This window comes from Cygnus olor, chromosome 23, assembly GCF_009769625.2.
Source record: "Cygnus olor isolate bCygOlo1 chromosome 23, bCygOlo1.pri.v2, whole genome shotgun sequence".
In the NCBI taxonomy this organism is placed as follows: domain Eukaryota; kingdom Metazoa; phylum Chordata; class Aves; order Anseriformes; family Anatidae; genus Cygnus; species Cygnus olor.
In genome coordinates this window covers 3,559,987-3,577,363 of record NC_049191.1, presented here as the reverse complement: position 1 = coordinate 3,577,363, position 17,377 = coordinate 3,559,987, and the positions used below count along the sequence as shown (strand labels likewise).

The 17,377-nt window shown below is 43.5% G+C and overlaps 1 long non-coding RNA gene across 2 annotated transcripts; it reads left to right on the top strand.

Moving 5' to 3' along the window:
- Positions 1-10,080: 10,080 nt before the first annotated feature.
- Positions 10,081-16,840, top strand: LOC121059004. 2 transcript variants are annotated; one of them, XR_005814413.1, is made up of 5 exons: positions 10,081-10,702; positions 11,732-11,893; positions 11,994-13,001; positions 15,225-15,380; positions 16,676-16,840. It is a non-coding gene; the product is annotated as an uncharacterized LOC121059004 (long non-coding RNA). The 2 variants fall into 2 exon arrangements; XR_005814414.1 differs by lacking the exon at positions 16,676-16,840 and adding an exon at positions 15,831-15,953.
- Positions 16,841-17,377: the final 537 nt, after the last annotated feature.

Sequence of the window (17,377 nt, the reverse complement as noted above, 5' to 3'; positions counted from 1 at the left end):
GCTCCTTGCTCTGGCTGGGATGTTCAAACAAAAAGGGAATACCAGTGATTGCTTTCTGCTGCTTTCCTGCTAGGGAACCATCTGCTTTTTGAATCCCAGTATCAGTGCACTGCTTGGTCACTCCGCTGTGTGTTCATCCTGTGCTGTCTCCAAGTTCTCCCCTTATTTCTTCAGAAAAGCACTCTTTTCTCTTTCTTTTCTCTTGCTTGCAGACCAGGGAGCAGTTCTGGGGGCAGTTACCTGCATGAAACAAGCAAAGTGATCCTCCAGCTCTGCCTGACGAGCCCCAGCCCCGTGCTGGCAGCTTTTGTGGCCCGGCGGTGGCTCTGCCCAGCGCTTTCGCCTGCTGCACGTGGCGCCGCTGGCATTGCAGTGCTGACCCGGAGCCCGAGCTGAGCCGTCGGAGCTGTGCCAGGTAGCGAGGGCAGCGAGTGAGCAGCAGCAGCTTTGGGCTGTGCTTAGCAGCCTGCAGTACCTCGTGTAATGCTGCTTCCCGTATTCTTCTTGCTCCCATGTTTTGGAGTGTGCAGATGTTTCCTGGTTAGTTATTATTTAAGTGAGCAGCTTCTTGCTAACATGTTAATTAAAACTTGCTGTCCGGAATCTCTTGGTACAATTTGCAGTGTAATCTGTAGCCTCTAGTGCATCATTGTATCTCTATTAAAAGGAATTCTGTGTAATGATGCTGGGATTTAATTAGTTTCTTTGCTGGTGTTGTAAAACATAGTGATAAATGAGCTAACAGGTCCATGGATCATTATTCTACTAGAGATGAGCTTATTAGCTGATTATGAATCATTAACAAAGTCTACATGGGATTTGCTTATCTAATTCAACACAATTTTGAACATTCAATACTCTACATTCATTTCTTTCAACGAGCAACATTGTAGTTAGATGGTAATCTTGGCATCCTTTATTCTGGACCTCTTTTTTTTCAGTATCGAATTTTAATTATATTGCAAGTGCTGCGAGTAGACCTTGTGTCCACCTGTGATGGATGCACAAGTGCATCGCAAGGCTTCCCACAACTGCATGCTTCCATTTGGCTTTGAGCATGTTTGTTAATCAGCTGCTAGTGCAGGAAAGAAAGAAATGAAGACTCCTCTCAGCTTACATTTATTATAAGACACTGACTGGAGAAAAATGCAGTGCGCTGTTCCCTGCTAGAAGCGATTACGTACGAGGGGGCACGGGCACACTACGAGGGGTTTTGCATTCTGTGTGTGCCCGTTGTAGCACCAGTGCAGTTGTCAGAAATCGTACACATTTGGAACACAGAAGTAATACACTTCATGGGGAATGCCTGCTGGAGAGATTGTGTGAGGACAAAATATTCATGGATTTGTTGCTGTGAGTTTATCTTCAAATAAACAGAAGTTCAGTTCCACTTCTCGTTGAATGTAATTTGCAAGTGTTTAAAGTGTTTTAGTCTTGACCTCCCTGGTTTATTTTTAGCCAACCCAGACTTAGTTAGGTAGACTTCAGACTATTTTTTGCTGTGTTATAAGGTTAATTTAGGGTTTTTATAATTCAAGAACAAACATTTTCTGTCCTGAATTTTGTTAGCTTTTTGGTTTTAGATGTATTTGCGAAGTCTGTCTGGAATTTTTTGGCAGAGAAAAGGGGCTATAATACGTTGTTGCATTGCAGAAGTTAAATAAGCTAAAAAGTAGGGAACCCTAACGTGCTGATACAGGAATGTGTCGATATCAGGGATGGGCTGCTGGAGGAGTCCAAGCAAACGCTCTGTAGAAGATCTCGCTGTAAGTCTTCAGCTTTGTGCATCATGAAACAAAAAGCGTTAGTGGCAGGTAAGTGGTTCATGGAGGAGAATGTACAAGTGTTTTTAAAACAGCAGAACAGAAATAAGAAGTTTCATCCCTGTCCATTTGTCTAAGCTCTGTAAGGTTTTTTCCCCAGCCATTTACATACTTTCTCCAAGCACACAGCACTTTTCTGTTAACTTCTTAATCCGGTATTGTTCTGATTGTTCTCAGTATTGCTAATTACGAGCCATTTGTACAAAAACACTAGTGCGTATGCAAATATTGGTGTACCTTCCCTGTTTCTTCCGAGCATGTCTTCCTTTAAGATCAGTCCTTGGCAGCCGCTGGGACGTGCATGGTGTGCAGGCTTCTTGTTCAGGAGGCCGGGGCAGCACCAGGAGCCAGCTGCGTGCCTGATGGGAGGAGACAGGGCAGAAACAAGGTGTCAGGCAGCTCCTGTGGCTGGCCACAATGCTCCTGCAGCCACTGCACCAACGTGAGCTAGCCAAGCTGTCGATGAATATATCAGCGATGGAAAGCAGCAGGGTAAAGCTGCGTCGACGCTTAGCTCTGCAATCGATGAGCTGTTTGCAGACAGAAGGTAGTTTGGGGTAGCCTGCGGTGGGTTCCCCTCGAAAATGCCATCCATACTCAGGTGTGCAGGGCAGACCCAGCAGGCGGGTGACTTCGGTTCTTGAGCATTCACGGGTTCTGGAGAGTATAGGCTTGCTGTGCTGTGCCCTGGCTCTTCCTGTCCTGCCTCTACCCATGGCTGCAGAGAAATGGCAATCCCGGGTATTCAGGCTGCTCTGTGCAGGGTCCCTGTAGCTTGAGTACTGCATGGAGACACTTGGATGCTCCTTTGGGAAGGCAGGCTGTTCTGCCGGGCATGCTTTTACTCAGAAAGGTAGCTGTCATTGAAAGTGACCTCTGTGGAACGTGCCAGGGTTGCTTCCGCACAGAAGGCTTTGTAATTCTTCAGGAAAAATCCTAGCAATAATGTATGAAGAAGATGAGGGTGGTGGTGATAGCAAAGCTGCAACCGTCATACGCTGTGCCATAAATACAGAGTTAAAAAATCAGGATGTTCCTCAAAAATTGGCAGCTGAAAGTGGATACAATTTTCTTGTGATTCTAGCAGGATCCCTCTCTTATGAATATACTATTTACAGAGCCATTAGTTCTAATCCTTTTTGATCTTTTGTTTATCGTGTCAGAGGTAAATATTACTTGGTTTGTCTCTGTGGGAGCAAAGAGCATACTATTTTTGTTTCTCTGCTATTTCCTTTCACTGAGACAGCCTGTTATTTCTTTCTTTGAAGGAGACTTGTAAAATGACAGATGAATTTCCAGCAACAATAATATCTCCTAATAGTTAGCGAAACAGGTTGGTATTGCAGAGATGCAGCCATGAAGAAAAATAGGAGAATTAGAAAGGCATGGTTTTAAATGTAATAGGATAGTAACGTCAAGTGAAATGCTAGAAATTTCCAGTATCCTTCATGGTGCGAGTAAAAAGGCTGCTTGTGTAAACATGAGCCTTTCCCGAAGTTGCTGCTTACATAACGTGTGACTAAAAGGGTCCCGTGCTTATCAGGGATCATGAATTACCGGATTATTAGCTCTGCTCACATCTTTCTACAGTTGCGGTTTGCCATTGCACGCTAATTTATTCATTGTAAACCACTTACTCAGCTTCTAAATGGAGATCATTTTATAAAGTAACTTAATCTGTTTTATTTGAAATTTTATACGTAATAAACTGGATATAACATCGGTATAAAAACATCAAATTATATTCTTTTGTAATTAGGATAAAATACCTGCTCTCAAAAGTAGTTGTATTTTTAACAAAGCAGTGTTAATTTTTGAGTATGAAATATCTAAATACTTGAATCCTAAGAATCATCATGAAAACATGTTTTACATCAGTCTCTGTACAGCCTGGGTTGTGAATCGCTCAGGAAGCAGCGTGGCTGTTTATTTTGTGGAACGCATTCCGTTTCATAAGCGGTAGGATGTGGACATCTAAATGAATTGAAACAAAGCAGGTTAATTATTCAGGGACCTCAGACTAAAATAAGTTAAGTCACAAATAATGCGTCGTGTGCTCTCATTATAACCGGAGCGGTGCTAAATTACTGTGAGTATCGCCCCTCGCTCTTAGACCAGTATTTTCTGTCTGATTAGAGGTTTGTTTTCCTTTTTAGTATCTATTTGGCTTTTTTCAAAAACAAGGTCCCTTTTCAGCTGCACATTAGTACTTTGATAGGGCTGAAGCTGTGTTTCTGCTAAATGACTCGTGATTTCTGGCTTTTGTGAAGCTCGCAGAAGATGGGGTGAGGCAGCGTCATTCCGTGCAGATCGTTATTAATTCCTCTCTAAACAGAAATAATAGCCAATAGCAGAGAATACCAACTTTTAGAGCAACATTTACAAAGCTTTATCTTCTCAAGGTGATGCCCTTCAGCAGAGGACGAAGCACGGTTCTTAGTTCAGCAGTTCTGTCAAGTCTGAGGCAGTCATTTGATTTCGCTTTTATACATATGCTTAGGTGTTCAGAAAATTCCTGTATGTAGAAGAGAAGTCCTGAATACTATAAGGCTAGGTCAGCAGCAAGGAGGTGGCTTTCCAAATTCTTACTGTGGATGTTTCCTGTGATCTGACTTTATTCTGACTTTGACTCGCTTCAGGGTAAGCAGCAGCGTGCACAAATCTATGAATCATTCCCCAGCTGATTTCCATTTTAACAGATCCAGTGCTTGCTCGGAGTTGTTCATGTACTGCAGATGAAACAGTAGTGTTAAATGTTTGCAATTTTGTCCCTTTCACGAGAGGAGAAGGTTGAATATTTATTTTCATTTTAATTTTATGAGCATTGTTGATGAGGGGGCTGGGTTAGAAGCAAACCCCGTGTATAATTTATTCTGCCCAGTACTTGGAGGGTCTCTGTAGCTGTCTCGTGTCTACCTGATCATACAGAAGGAGATGCTTCTCACTTAGCAGGAGGCTGCAAAGTCTTGGTGACTAGGGGGACAAATTGAGACCAAACCATTGTGAGTTCCAAATAAACTCACTAGAATGACGTAAACATTGGTGGTTTGTTCACCATTTGTCCCTTTATGTGAAAACTGAGGATCATCTTTAAAGATCTGGTGTAACAGAAGCACCGTGTTACAGGCTTGTTGCAGAAGTTACTGCACAGTCTCCGACCTCTTTGACGTACAGGAGCAAGTCGTCAGAGCAGTATTATGCTGCCTTCTGGCCTCAGAAGACTTGTGTCTCACTTGTATGCGGTTTCTCTCTTCTCCTGTGCAAACAGGGGTTTCAGTTTTGTGGTCTGTGAAATCTGGGGGTTGGGTTATTTTATATGTCTTAACCAAATATGCTTATGTATCTCCTCACGCAGCAGCAGCAATAAACAAATCAGTTCTAATTACAGAATCACACAATGCTCCCGGGGTTAATCCCACATTCTGTGTGTTTGGGTCCATGTATATGGAAGACATCAATGTTTTCCATCCGCCACCAAAATCTGAGATGCTCCCGTGCTGGACCATGACAGCAGTGGCTTTGCATTGGGCAGTGTTGGTTTCCACAGGTGTAGGCGTGACCCAGCGTGGGGTCTTGTGCCTGGACTTCAACACAGACTCGCTGCCTGCATCTTCGTCGTGCCCAGGCAGATCCAGGTGGCACCAGGTGGGTTGGACGCTGCGGCACTGAGCTGCTTCATTTGACTCCTCACCAAATCTCTGAAACTGCAGCCCAGTTGTTACTCAGGCACTACTCATGCGGAATTCCCAGTGAAGTCAGGGAGATTTTCACTTGATGCAAGAAGGGGAATAGGGCCCGGTGCTTCTGAGACTCGGCTGCCGTTAGCCACAATTCGGGCGGAGGGATTTGAGGTAAGCCACAGCCCCACGTTGACCTTCTGCATCTCCTAATTCTGGCTGCTATAAAAACGTAAGAAAAAATGCAGGTTCATAGTTGAGCCCAGCTATCAATCTTGGAGCATTTCATGGTTTTTCATTCGTGTTTTTCATGTCATGTTTTTACATAAACATGAAGTGGTCGTCTGAAGCAGGGGACTGTCCTTACCTGAAACCAGGGCAACTTTGTGCTGTAGAAACAAGCGAGCAGCACAGCTCCAGGCTTTTTGTTGTTGAACTATAATGAGGTTTCTCCAGGAGTTGTGGAATCCTATATATGGGTTTTAATTCACTTCAATAGGTATTTAATGCAGATTTAATAAGACAGTTATTGTATGTTAATTAAATGTCAACTGATTGCTAAGAGGTTTTTGCAATTATTGAAGTTTACTAATTATCTGATAGATAAATCAATTTTCCCTGTAAATAACTCACATCTATGCAAGCAATAAATATGCTGGTAGATAATGTATATTGTCATATCGAAATGAGAGATGTGCTGTGGTGAGTAAGCTTTTTGCATCTGTCCTGTACAGGCAGAAGAAAACACTTTGCTGCTCTTACACTTGACAACGTGTTAGTCCCAGCTTTTAGTGCAGAAGGTCCAGGTCACAGGACGAGTGAGTACAGCAGGAAGGGGCCTTGAGAGTTTTACTGGGGCATCGTTAGGGATCCAAACAGACAGGAAAGTGGCTCGCATCTCTCCATGCTCCCTCATTGCTCGAACAAAGACGTGTCCTGTATGAACTACAGAAACTATCAGCTGTTTCTCTTCCATTTGGAGCAAAGATTGCATTCTGATGGGGATTTGTTGTCCTTTGTGTCAAGAATGAGCACTTTGGAACAGGAGTTTTGTTTTCATTTTTGGCATCAGGCATGCATACGGTGCCGTACAAATGCATCAGTACATTCTGTGTATTACCAATTATTAATCAGTACTCAGTGTATTAATGAGGAAAGTAACTGTAATCAGCTCTGATTTATGCAAATTAAATACAGCCCTCAGACTCTTGGTCACTTGCCAGGACAACCTGCAGGTGGGGAAAGCATGGATAACAGGATAACAGTTTAAAAAAAAAAAAAAAGCTTTTTTATTTTATTAGGAAAAGGTTCTTACTGCTAATAAAATTTTTTATAGGTCTTTGAGCTTCCCCACTGACAGTCCTGCTTAAGTGCTAATTTATTAAATTGAATACACCTGATACGCAGCTTTTACAGGTGGCTAATGAGTCCGGCCACCTGAGAGATGCAGATAATTGCCTTAGACTGCAAAAATTTGGAGGGTGATGGGCATTCCAGGTAGGAGGAATGAGCCTCATCCTGCTGGAGCTGGAAATAGTGTAGCAGCCCTTTGGAAAAGGGAAGTGCTCTGTTGTTGCTGTAACTTTTTATTTTTTTTATTTATTTTTTTTTTGCGTCCTTAGGATGAGTAAGGCTTTTCATGGTGCAGCCGGAGGTACGGTGTGGGAAGCAGGCACCTCAGCACTTACTAATGGGAACGGTTCATTTGCTGCACTTCTAATCACAGCTGATGAGCTCTCTTCAAAGCAATGAATGAGCAGAGGTTGTGGGACAGAGAAGCCAGAGGGGCTTGAGAGGGACGTGGAACATAGTTTAACTTAGAAAATACTGAATGGTTTAATTGAGTTGAGGGGCCAGAACCTGGTCTTGTGCCTGCTTTGCTTAGTGGGACAAACAGTTTCTTTAGGCTGATAGATTTGGAGCTTGCAGTAGGGGCCAGAGCCACTGGATATGCAGGAAAAGACAACTTGGCTGCCTTCTTATTTACCACTTGTGGACACTTGATACGGAGATGACGACTGCCTGGGCAAACTTTTTCTTGGGAACTTGTCACATTCCCATTCAGAATTTGAGAAATCGAAGGACTTCAGTGGGCCACAGACGCAAGTAAGGTAACGGTGGTATCGCAGACCCTCAGACTTAACAGTCATGCAGGTGTGATAAAGCTGGCTTCTGAAGTGGAGCGGTTAATAGTTGTGTAACTGAGTCTGTCTCTGGGGGACTGTAGCACAACAAGGGGAGTGAGAAGCGCCCACCAGAAAAAAGGGAGATTTCTTAATATGTCAGAGCTGGTGGAGAATTTAAAGAGTTTGTTGAACTTGGAGCAACAGCTAAAACAGGTTCTGTTGAGTGAATCACTTAACAAACCTTTAGGTAAGGGGCATGCTTTGCTTATCTTACCAAATTCCAAGTACCAAATTCCTTAATTTCCTCCAAATCCTGTATTCCTCAACATTAGGGAGAAGTGGAAAGTATGTCTTTCTCAGTCAGTGCTCTGAAAGCAGCAGACGCATCCTCCAATGGAAAAGAATGGTCCTGATGAAAAGATCTACTCCCAGCCAGTGCCAAACAAAACGACACCCACGACCTCAGATGTCAAAGGGAAAGGTGCTGCTTTATCTGTGCACAGATCTTTCTGGAGCTCAGCTTGGGTGGCAGGCATGCTCCATCCCGCTCCATCCAGGATTAGTGGATTATCTCTGCTTCCCTCGGTCTAGGAATTAAGCACAGCTGCCCTGGGCTCTTTTGTCATGGAGACTTTTTATGTCTTTGGTATTCTCCAGTCCTGCTTCTCCCCAAAAGCCATTATGCTGTTGGCTTGTAGGAGACAAAAGCTTGGAGAAGCACAATGACCAAGTAAACGGTAGTTACACCTAATCAATAATATGGTGCACGTGGGTGACACAGTGCTGTCAGTGGCTGATCAATAAATGCTTCCTCCTGACCTCTGTGCATCTGGCATGTTCAGTAAATAAATCCCAGCCTTCTGAAGAGAATTTTGCCCCAGATTTTCTTCAATTATCTTTGTTTTATGACTTGACAAGAGAGAGATTTAAACCTTAGTTATGAGACAGTGTTTCAGTCATTTAAAAGTTCTGTTGTGCCTTTAGTAACGACAGAAATTGGTAAAAGAGCCTTAAGAAGTTAACTTCAAGTATTTTTCTACTTGAAAAATTGAAATTATTTCTTCCAATTGAGAATTATTAACCCTTGCCATTCAAACTATTCTATGATTCTATGAGTTAAGAAAAACACTTTCTTTCCTTTTCAGGTAGAATCAGAGAATGGTTTGGGTTGGAAGGGACCTTTCATAGTCTTACAAAATGAAACCTTACTTGTCACTTCTGCTGATGACTGAACATCACAGAAGGTCTTGGAAGGTGCCATGGGAACATGACGACCAACCTAGGTCACTACACTCAGCATACCCCATCGTCCCTTGCAGTAACAACTGCTGTGACAAGGAAATGTCTTGCACCTTCCAAGAATGCAGCTGTGCTACACGTACGAGTTTCAGTCCTGTGGCATGAACCAGGGATGCGTTTCCATTTCCTCTTGCAAATGCAGAGTCGTGTGCTGCCTTCGCTTCTTGCAGGGGGAAAACCAAGCACACCTCTTACAGTGGATCTGGAGAAGGAGACCCCCAGTCTGTGTGAGCTGGCCCTGCTTGTCTAAGAGCTCTGGATGGAATGTATTTCTGGTGACTACGCTTTTCATGTTGCATTTGTTCACATTTCCCAAGTGCCACCTGTAGGTGGGAAACAGGAACGGAATGGAGCAGGGCACGCACTGGCAATGGGGTGAAGACACAGAAAAACCTAAGAAAAAAAATACAATAAAAATAATAAACCACAGCAGCAGACAGCTCCCATTGATTGTGTTTTCATTCTGACAATGAAACAACTCTGAGAGATAAAAGAATTCATCCCAGGGATTGAACGAGCAGCCTTTTGGGGCTCGTTCTCATGTTCCCCTTTTTTGTGTTGTACTCTCCTTGTAGTACGTGAATGCGCAGTGAAGATGCTGTGACGTGTAGAACCTCGTGGAGACTTAAGAGCTAGAATCCGGCTGCCCAGCTCTTCTGGTGATCAAAGCTGTTAAAATGACATTTAGTTTTCATGGGAGGGCCTCAGCAAAATTCCCCACAAAACTCTTGTAGGTTTGCTAGAACATTTTCAGTTAAAAAGCAGCGGCATAATTTACTTGTAAGTGGCTTTTAAATTTAAGGCACTTTTCTCCTGAAAAAGATGTAATTTTTCAGAACAAAACAGTTATTTTCATATTTAAATGAAAATAATCCATAAAGAAACCCTGCAATACTGAGTTTTATGAAAGGGCATTTTGATAAAACAATTCCAGTCGGGCAAGTAGCTCCGCACAGGCTGCTAGCGTGGATACCCAAGTGCAGAGGAGGACTTCTGCCACCCCTACCAGGGGAGGACCTTGGGAACAGGAACAAAAGGGACACAGCTGCCTGTCGGGTGTCCATTGAGCTCAGTGGAATTTTTCTTCTTTTCTCAGTTGCCTGCCTAAAGAAACGTTAATTAGGGGCTCTTTTTTTTTTTTTTCTTTCCAGAAAACTCTCCTGTGGGACACGAAGTAACTTCTGATTTCTAAAACAAAATAGAAATTATATGGGAGAAGAATATTGTAAACTGAATGGAAGCTGAGAGCCGGGGCATACTGAGTGAAAGAAAATCAATCACAATTCTGTATTTTCCTTCAAGGTTTATGAAATGAGCGTTTTAACTCCCATGGACATTTTAGCTCCTGCTCACCTAAAAATGTTTGAGAGTCTCCACTTGTCCCTTGCTGTTGCAGCGTTGAAGCTTTACGCACGCACACCTACACGTGTTTGTTCAGACACTGGCTTCTCTTCCAGCAGCCTGTGTGGAGAATTTATACCCCACTATTAAATTATTCACAGTTCTAAAAGATAATGCAGGAAAAAACAGCCCTGTTAGTTAGAGATGCCTGAAATGTACTAGTAGTTTAGCTGGGAAGTACAGCGCCAGGCACGTGAGCCCCAGTTTTTCCGTCAGCGCTGCCTTCTCATCCTTCACTGTTTGCTCCAGTGTCATCCTCATTGTTCACCATTCAGCCTTTCCGAAGGCTGCCAACAAAACAGCTGAATCAAGAACCTGAGGCTGAAGTGAGAGGATGAATTCCAGCTCCGCCGTCCGAGCCGGCCCCCGGTGCTTGGTGAGCCGACTCTTTGATTCTGCTATATCATAGCTTGCTTTTCTTTTGACTAGGCCATTGTCATATTGCTGTTGACCTCTGCCCCCACATATACAAACCTGAACTCTGGATTAGGCTTCCCAGGGAATAAACTATGGGCAAAGTTGAACTACTAGCTAGAATGAGGGGAAATGGTTCATGCTGCCATAGTAACGTGACCTTGTACTGTCTGCCTGGAACAAAGACGGTTTTCTTGTCCTTTTTTCTGCCCCTGTGAGTGTTTAAGCCCCCCTGCTGCTACTCCACTTAGGGAGGGGGGGAACGCTGCACACAAGCAGAGAAAAAAGAGGTTGCTCTCCCCTGCTTAAAGTAGGGCAGTCAGCTAGGAAAGTGGGAAATCAGGCGACCAGGAAAAAAACAAAACACAACTAAACAAGAGATGGGGACCTTTAGGTCAATAATTGAGTTGGGAGTTTGCAAATTTCGCATCATCATCCCAAATGCTAGATAGTACCATCTTCGGTCACTCGAATTTACTTCTCCTGTAGCCCTTCTCATGTTATCTTAGAAAAATGCCAGCTAGATTGATGCAACCCTGGGAAGCTTTAACGCACATGAGTCTGATGGAGAGAGATGGGGACCTCTGGCTCTAGTAGAATCTAGTGCTTATATTCTCGTCTCTCTTAGCTTTAATTAGAAATGCACAATAAATGATTTAAGTGATGATGCACAGTAATCATGGTGTCTGGCTTTTGCACCATGCCAGGCTTCAGTAAGAAAACTGAGATGAGGTCTTACACTATAATGGGAGGAGGGAATCAAATCCTTTTCAGTTAAACTAGCCTTGTCTTACTTATTTTTCTTTAGTTTTGGATAGCCTGGTAGGTTCTTCATCATGATGGTTAATGTTCTCACATGCTCACACAAAAATCAAGTTTTACTTGAAATGTTTAATTGGAGATCATCTCACATATTTGCTTCCAGTTTAATTTTAGAGAGCCGTGTCAAAAGATACTGCAAAATCCCACCTTTTGCACTTTTTGCATGCAGAGGTTTGGAAGACTGAAAATTAATGAGGCTCTCAGTCAGCTGCCTGCCTGACCTGTCACACAAGGAGAGCCTGACATGCTTTCTGTAATTCCTCCTAGGATGGAAATGGGCGTTCTTCGTATTTGCTTTCTCAGTACTTCCTTCATCAACTAATCTTTGAAGGTAAGCTGGAGTCGCTGCTGTCTGCTCAGGTGTTTTGGGGTGGATGGTAGAGGCGATGTGCTAGACACGTACACAGTCACCGATTTACCCTTCTTGGCAGGTTTGGAGAAGTCAGAAGGTGGGGCTGGACGTTTGCTGGCCTAGAGTCTCTTCCAGATGCTGCCACTGGCTTGCCATGCACAACTACAGACACTTTTCTTCTCATACGAGAACAGCAGGGGTTGAAGATGGAAGTGAGCCGTGGCTGTTATCTGGTGGTTTGCAATCTGCACGTGACAAGCCAGGAGCTTGATAGGAAAGTGTGAAGTCCTGCATCAGAGGTTCCTGAGATGGCAGTGATACCACTGACCATGTGCTCGTGTCCGTTCTCAGAGGAAAACTCTCAGCCTGGCCATCTGGCATGATGTTGGAGGAAGTAGCTTCTACATTAGGGATGCTGAAGGCTTACATGTTCATCTCTGTGTTCTTGTTAGATCAGGCTATTTGGGTGTGGATTTTATTTTATTTTGAAGAGAATAGGAGACGAATGCAGACCAGAAAATTCAGGAAAGATGATTGAAAGGATAGAGGAAGGAGGTTTTGCCTTTGGCAACCAGATTCCCCTCAACCATTCCTGGAAAACATTCCTTTCAGCTCCCAAGTTATTCATGGCAAAGGGAAGTGAATGACCATGAAGAACTGCAGACAGTCCTTATGAGATGAAGTAGGCATTAAAACAGCAAATGCAATTCAATGTAAATAAATACGAAGTGATGCATGCGAGGAAAAAAACAATCCTAGTGCCACACAAAATGCTGTGCTCCGAGCTGCTGGCTATTGCTGAGGAATGAGTTGTTGAAGCTATCACAGATACATCTGTGAAAATGTCAAATCAGCACTCAACAGTAGCCAAAAAAAGGAATCCAAATGCTAGAAAGTGATGGGAAAGGAACAGACAGCAAAGTGGAGAAGTGTTGTTATGACAGTGTGCAAGTCTGCGGCCTCCCGTGCTGTAAATACTGTGCAGTCCTGCTGCCTGAAAAGGACGTAACAGAACTGGAAATGAACCAGCAAGTGACACCAGCAATAGATAAAGGCATGGCACTGCTTCTGCATGAGAAATGACAGAGTAAGTTAGGACTTAGAGCCTGGAAAAGACAAATGGGGAAAGACATGATAGAGAGGCACAGATACTCTACAATTTTTTTAGTGTGCGCTGTTTCTTTCAGTGAACGATCCAGACGGCATCAAATGAAGCTGTTATTTACCATGTACAAAATTAACTGGAAGAGGTGGCTGTAGAACTTCCTGCGTCAGGACACGCAGCCTGGGGCTCCAGAAGTCCCCAAGCTACAAAACACTAGAAGGTAGGAAAGAACTTGGGGAAAAAAAATTGCTACGTGCTTTGCCTGTTGTTAGGCTGTGCCTCAGGCAGAAGTTATTGACCATTGCCAGGGACAGGCTATTAGGTGAGCTGGGTCTTCATCTAAAAGCTGCTGCAGAGCTCAGGGTGCTGCAGAAGGAACAAAAGTAATTTAGTAAATATGGTGCAGGTGCACCCGAGCTCTGTCTGGCTCTGGTGCCTATTGTAACTTCTGCAGCGTGGTGGCCTCTTGTTGTCTCTGGCAGCAGTTCCTTCATTTTGAAGCAGGAGTGAACAAGTAGAAAGCAGTAATGCCTGCTTCAGCATATGGCAACATGTCTAATTGATTGTTATTCACTTAATTTGCATATGTCATTACACGAGGGGAAGGGTCAAGGGGGGAGGGCTGAGTTATGCGTTTCATATCGATGAGGATTAAATACTACTCTGTCACCACATCAGGGCTTTTTCAGTAGTGCAAGAAGCATTTATGCTTGCTGTCTAGTGGCTTCTCCTTTAAATCTCTGAAGAAACACCTTAAAAAATAGCAATACAAGTTACAAAGGTGCTGGACAGGGACTGACAATTTTGTGTGAGTACCAATAAAATTGCAGGCAAGCTTTGACTGCAGCTTCCCTTGTGTGTGGCTGGATCCCCAGCCCTTGCCAGCCTGGTGTTCCCCCTGTTAGAGGAGCGCAGCTGGCCCCGCTGCCTTAAATCAGCTAGCGAGAGCAGAGAGCCCGTTCTGACATCTCTCCTCTGCACGCCAAGCTGTCTCGCAGAGCAAGGAATTAGTCACCAAAGAGATGCCAGCAGTGCGCCGCGTTAGCGAGCACCAGTGCCGTCGATCAGCAGAGAAACTCATTAGAATTCTGTAAAAACTCTCCTAAGAGAATGGGTGGGGATTAATTGATTCTGTGGACTTTGACTAACAGCTTTTCACATAAAAAAAAAAAAGTGTGCAAAATTATCAGGTCCCTCGTCTTTTTCCATGTTAATTCTGCCCAATAAGAGTGACTCTCTCTCTAAATTATACATGGCAAATCCTGTTATATACAACATGTAAGCCACGTGTGAGCCAGAACCAAACCTATTGCACGTATTCAGACATCTCAGTAGATGCTTGTTTTGTATGAAATTCTTAGAATTTCTTATTATTTCATAATTACTTGGTCTTCACAAGCTGCTTATCTTCCTCTGCAAGATACGGCTCTAAAACAAGCTCCCTGCCTCCTGCTCAGCTCCGTGCTTGTGCTGTTCCAGTCGCACCAGACTGACAGCAGTCGGGAAGTGTGGAGTTGGACGTTTTGCCCGTTGTTCCTGGGGCTGTTTGTTTTCATTTTCACAGCAGCACATCTTCGGCACTACCGGAGTATTACTTAAATTCCTTTCTTCTGGAGGTGATGATGTGGAGCAGAGAGGAGATGAGCTTGTGCAAGGGCATCTGCTCTCTTCCTATTCCCCACCAATACTTTAAACTGAAAGGGAGAACTTGGAATATTTTGCATTATTTTTCCTAGTAAACAGTTGGAGTTTTCTCTTTCTGTGTTCTTACCACCTTTGCCCACTCTCCTTGTTTATTCTCCATTCATGCTCTGTTTTTGCTCCCAGCTTTGGAGGTTTGTTTCATGGCCCTCAGTTGTTTAAGCCATGGCCCAGTTTGGGACTCACAGTCCTCTGGTTGTCAGGTTACCTACAGATGGAGATAAGGAAAGCTGTTCTTCTAAATAAAATCCCATGGCTTAATATTTAATTTGGTGTTCACATTCAGTAGGGTGAGCTGGAAGATAATTTAGGGGAGGTTTTATCTTAAATTAGTCCAGATTAGGAAGAAAATAGTGCTAGGAAATGAAGGGAGGAACTTTAAAACCTGGTTTGGGAGATCTCAAGTTCTTTTTAGTAAAAGAGGAGTTTTGGGTCCCTTTTCTGCTGAGCATGGCCCTCACTTGTCAGTTCTGTGACTCTTCTCCACTCCATCTTTTTTTGTAGGCTTCTGCATGCTCCACAGCAGGCCTGTGCCAACGCCACGCTCCTTCTGGAGGCCTCGCTCCTTCTGGAGGCTGCTCTGCTGCGTCTCGCACACCATTAGTGGTCAGCTGAGAGGTGGCTGGTCTGTGCCAAGACCTGCTTTAGGGAACCAACGAGGTAGAGTCCATTGATGGACCCTCCAAATGACCTAGCCCTTCTTCTGTGTCCGTCCCGGCTTTGCTCTGTCACTCAGAGAAATGGTGTCGCTTCCCAGTCCTCTTGCAAGTGTGTGGTAAGGTGGAGGACTGCCTCCTCCACCATCCTGCAGCATTAGAAAGTCTCCTCTGGGGTCCTCAGAAGAGCAGCTTCAAATTATCCTCTCATTAGTGATGATACATCCCTTTTGAACACTGTGCCATTCCATCGTAGTGTTTCAGCAGCGAACATTAGGAGATAACTGCCTTCACAACATATGTCATTACTCATTAAGGGACCTTTCCTGGATTATGGCTGAGGTTTAATGTCTTGTTAAAGATGTTTAACACTTACAGTTTTGTTTTTAATTTAGGAAGCAGCATGATCAAAGTGTGTCCTGAGAATTTCTCTCTGATTTTGTGAAATTTGCAGGTTGGCCTGTTCAGAGGAGGTGATCCTTAAATTGAATTGCAGCCCTCCAAGGCATGTTTGGATGTCAAGCACTGCCATGATCTGACATGTTAATGGCTTTGAGAAAACAATGTGTTTCAGAGGTAATTGCTGAAGCAATGAGTTCCCAGCAATATTTTACTTAAAAGAAATGTGCTGCTTCTCTACTGTGAAGACTGGAACAATGACACCGAACAACTGAGTGATACAAATCTTTGCTTGCCTTTTAATGGTCATTAAATTCTTCTAATAGACTGGAGCAGGACCTTTCTCCCATCCATTGTTGGGAGCTGAGTACAGCATTAGAATCAGACATGATGTTGTTATTGTAACTGGATTTCAGAATTTATTTTATTAAAACAAGAAATATTTTAAAACTCATAGCATAAACCTGAAAAAAATATCCTCCCTAAATTAAAACCCCACTAGTTGTCTCTTCCACTGAGGGTCATCTTCACTTTACCAGATCATCTCAGCTAGGACAATGATTCGTAGCAATCCTGTTGCTGCGTGTTCAGTGCTTGTCTTTTAATTAATGTGCAGAAGGGAGGATGGAGAAGAGGGTAGGTAAAAGAGAACAGGCTAGCTAATGTGAAGGGGAGATGATAAATGGATGAGTTCTGTATACTTGACCATTTTAATCAATATAAAAATGAGTTTAAAAAGTTTAAATCTGTCTTTGGAAAGCACTTTTAATAAAAAAAAAGTTGATTATGCAGCTGAGAGTTTAATGTGGGTACATCTTTGTAGGACCTAGTTATGCTGATAGATAAGGCTCTTGATTCTGTAGATTTTATTCAGTGCTGTTTCTACACCTGATTTTACAGGCACACTGAGTTTCTAAGAAAATTACATTCCTCATGCCTGATAATCAGCAACAAAGACGACACGCTAGAGGAGTCTCCCACCGAATGACCCATGGTTGTCTTCAGAAAATTCAAGGCCTGATGATGTGTTTAAGACTTCAACGCAGGACCTCTGATATCCCAAGGGAAAGTGGATGGCATTTCTTTCCTCTCTTGTGGCCTTCGGTTTTGCAGCAGACTAACCAGCCAGGCTTGTCTTCTTCAGTGCATGGGCTGATATTAGGGGAGCTGCTGGCTTACAAGTGTTTTTGCCTCAATACTAGACAAATTTTGTATTGCTCGATAATTGAAAGTTACTCTGAGCATAGTAAGCTTGACAAAGCTGTTCTGGTTGGGTGATATCCTTGGCTAGGTTGGCATGATGACAAGGCAACAGTTACTAGTCTTAATAAGCTCTTAAGCCTACACAGAAGGGATTTTGAATAATATACAAGCCAATAATAGAATTGTCAATAGCGATTATAATTAATGAAATGTGTTGTCAGTAACAGGGGACCGTTCAGCGGTGCCTCCTTGGCAATACGCTCAGGAAGGATCTGTCTCTGTGCTGTGGAACTTCAGGTAGGCTGCAGAATGCAAACCTAGGTGTGGCAGGCGTGTTTTCTGTGCTAGTTGTTAAAAGCGTGACTCATTGAAGTACACAGGTACATGATTCCTACTGCC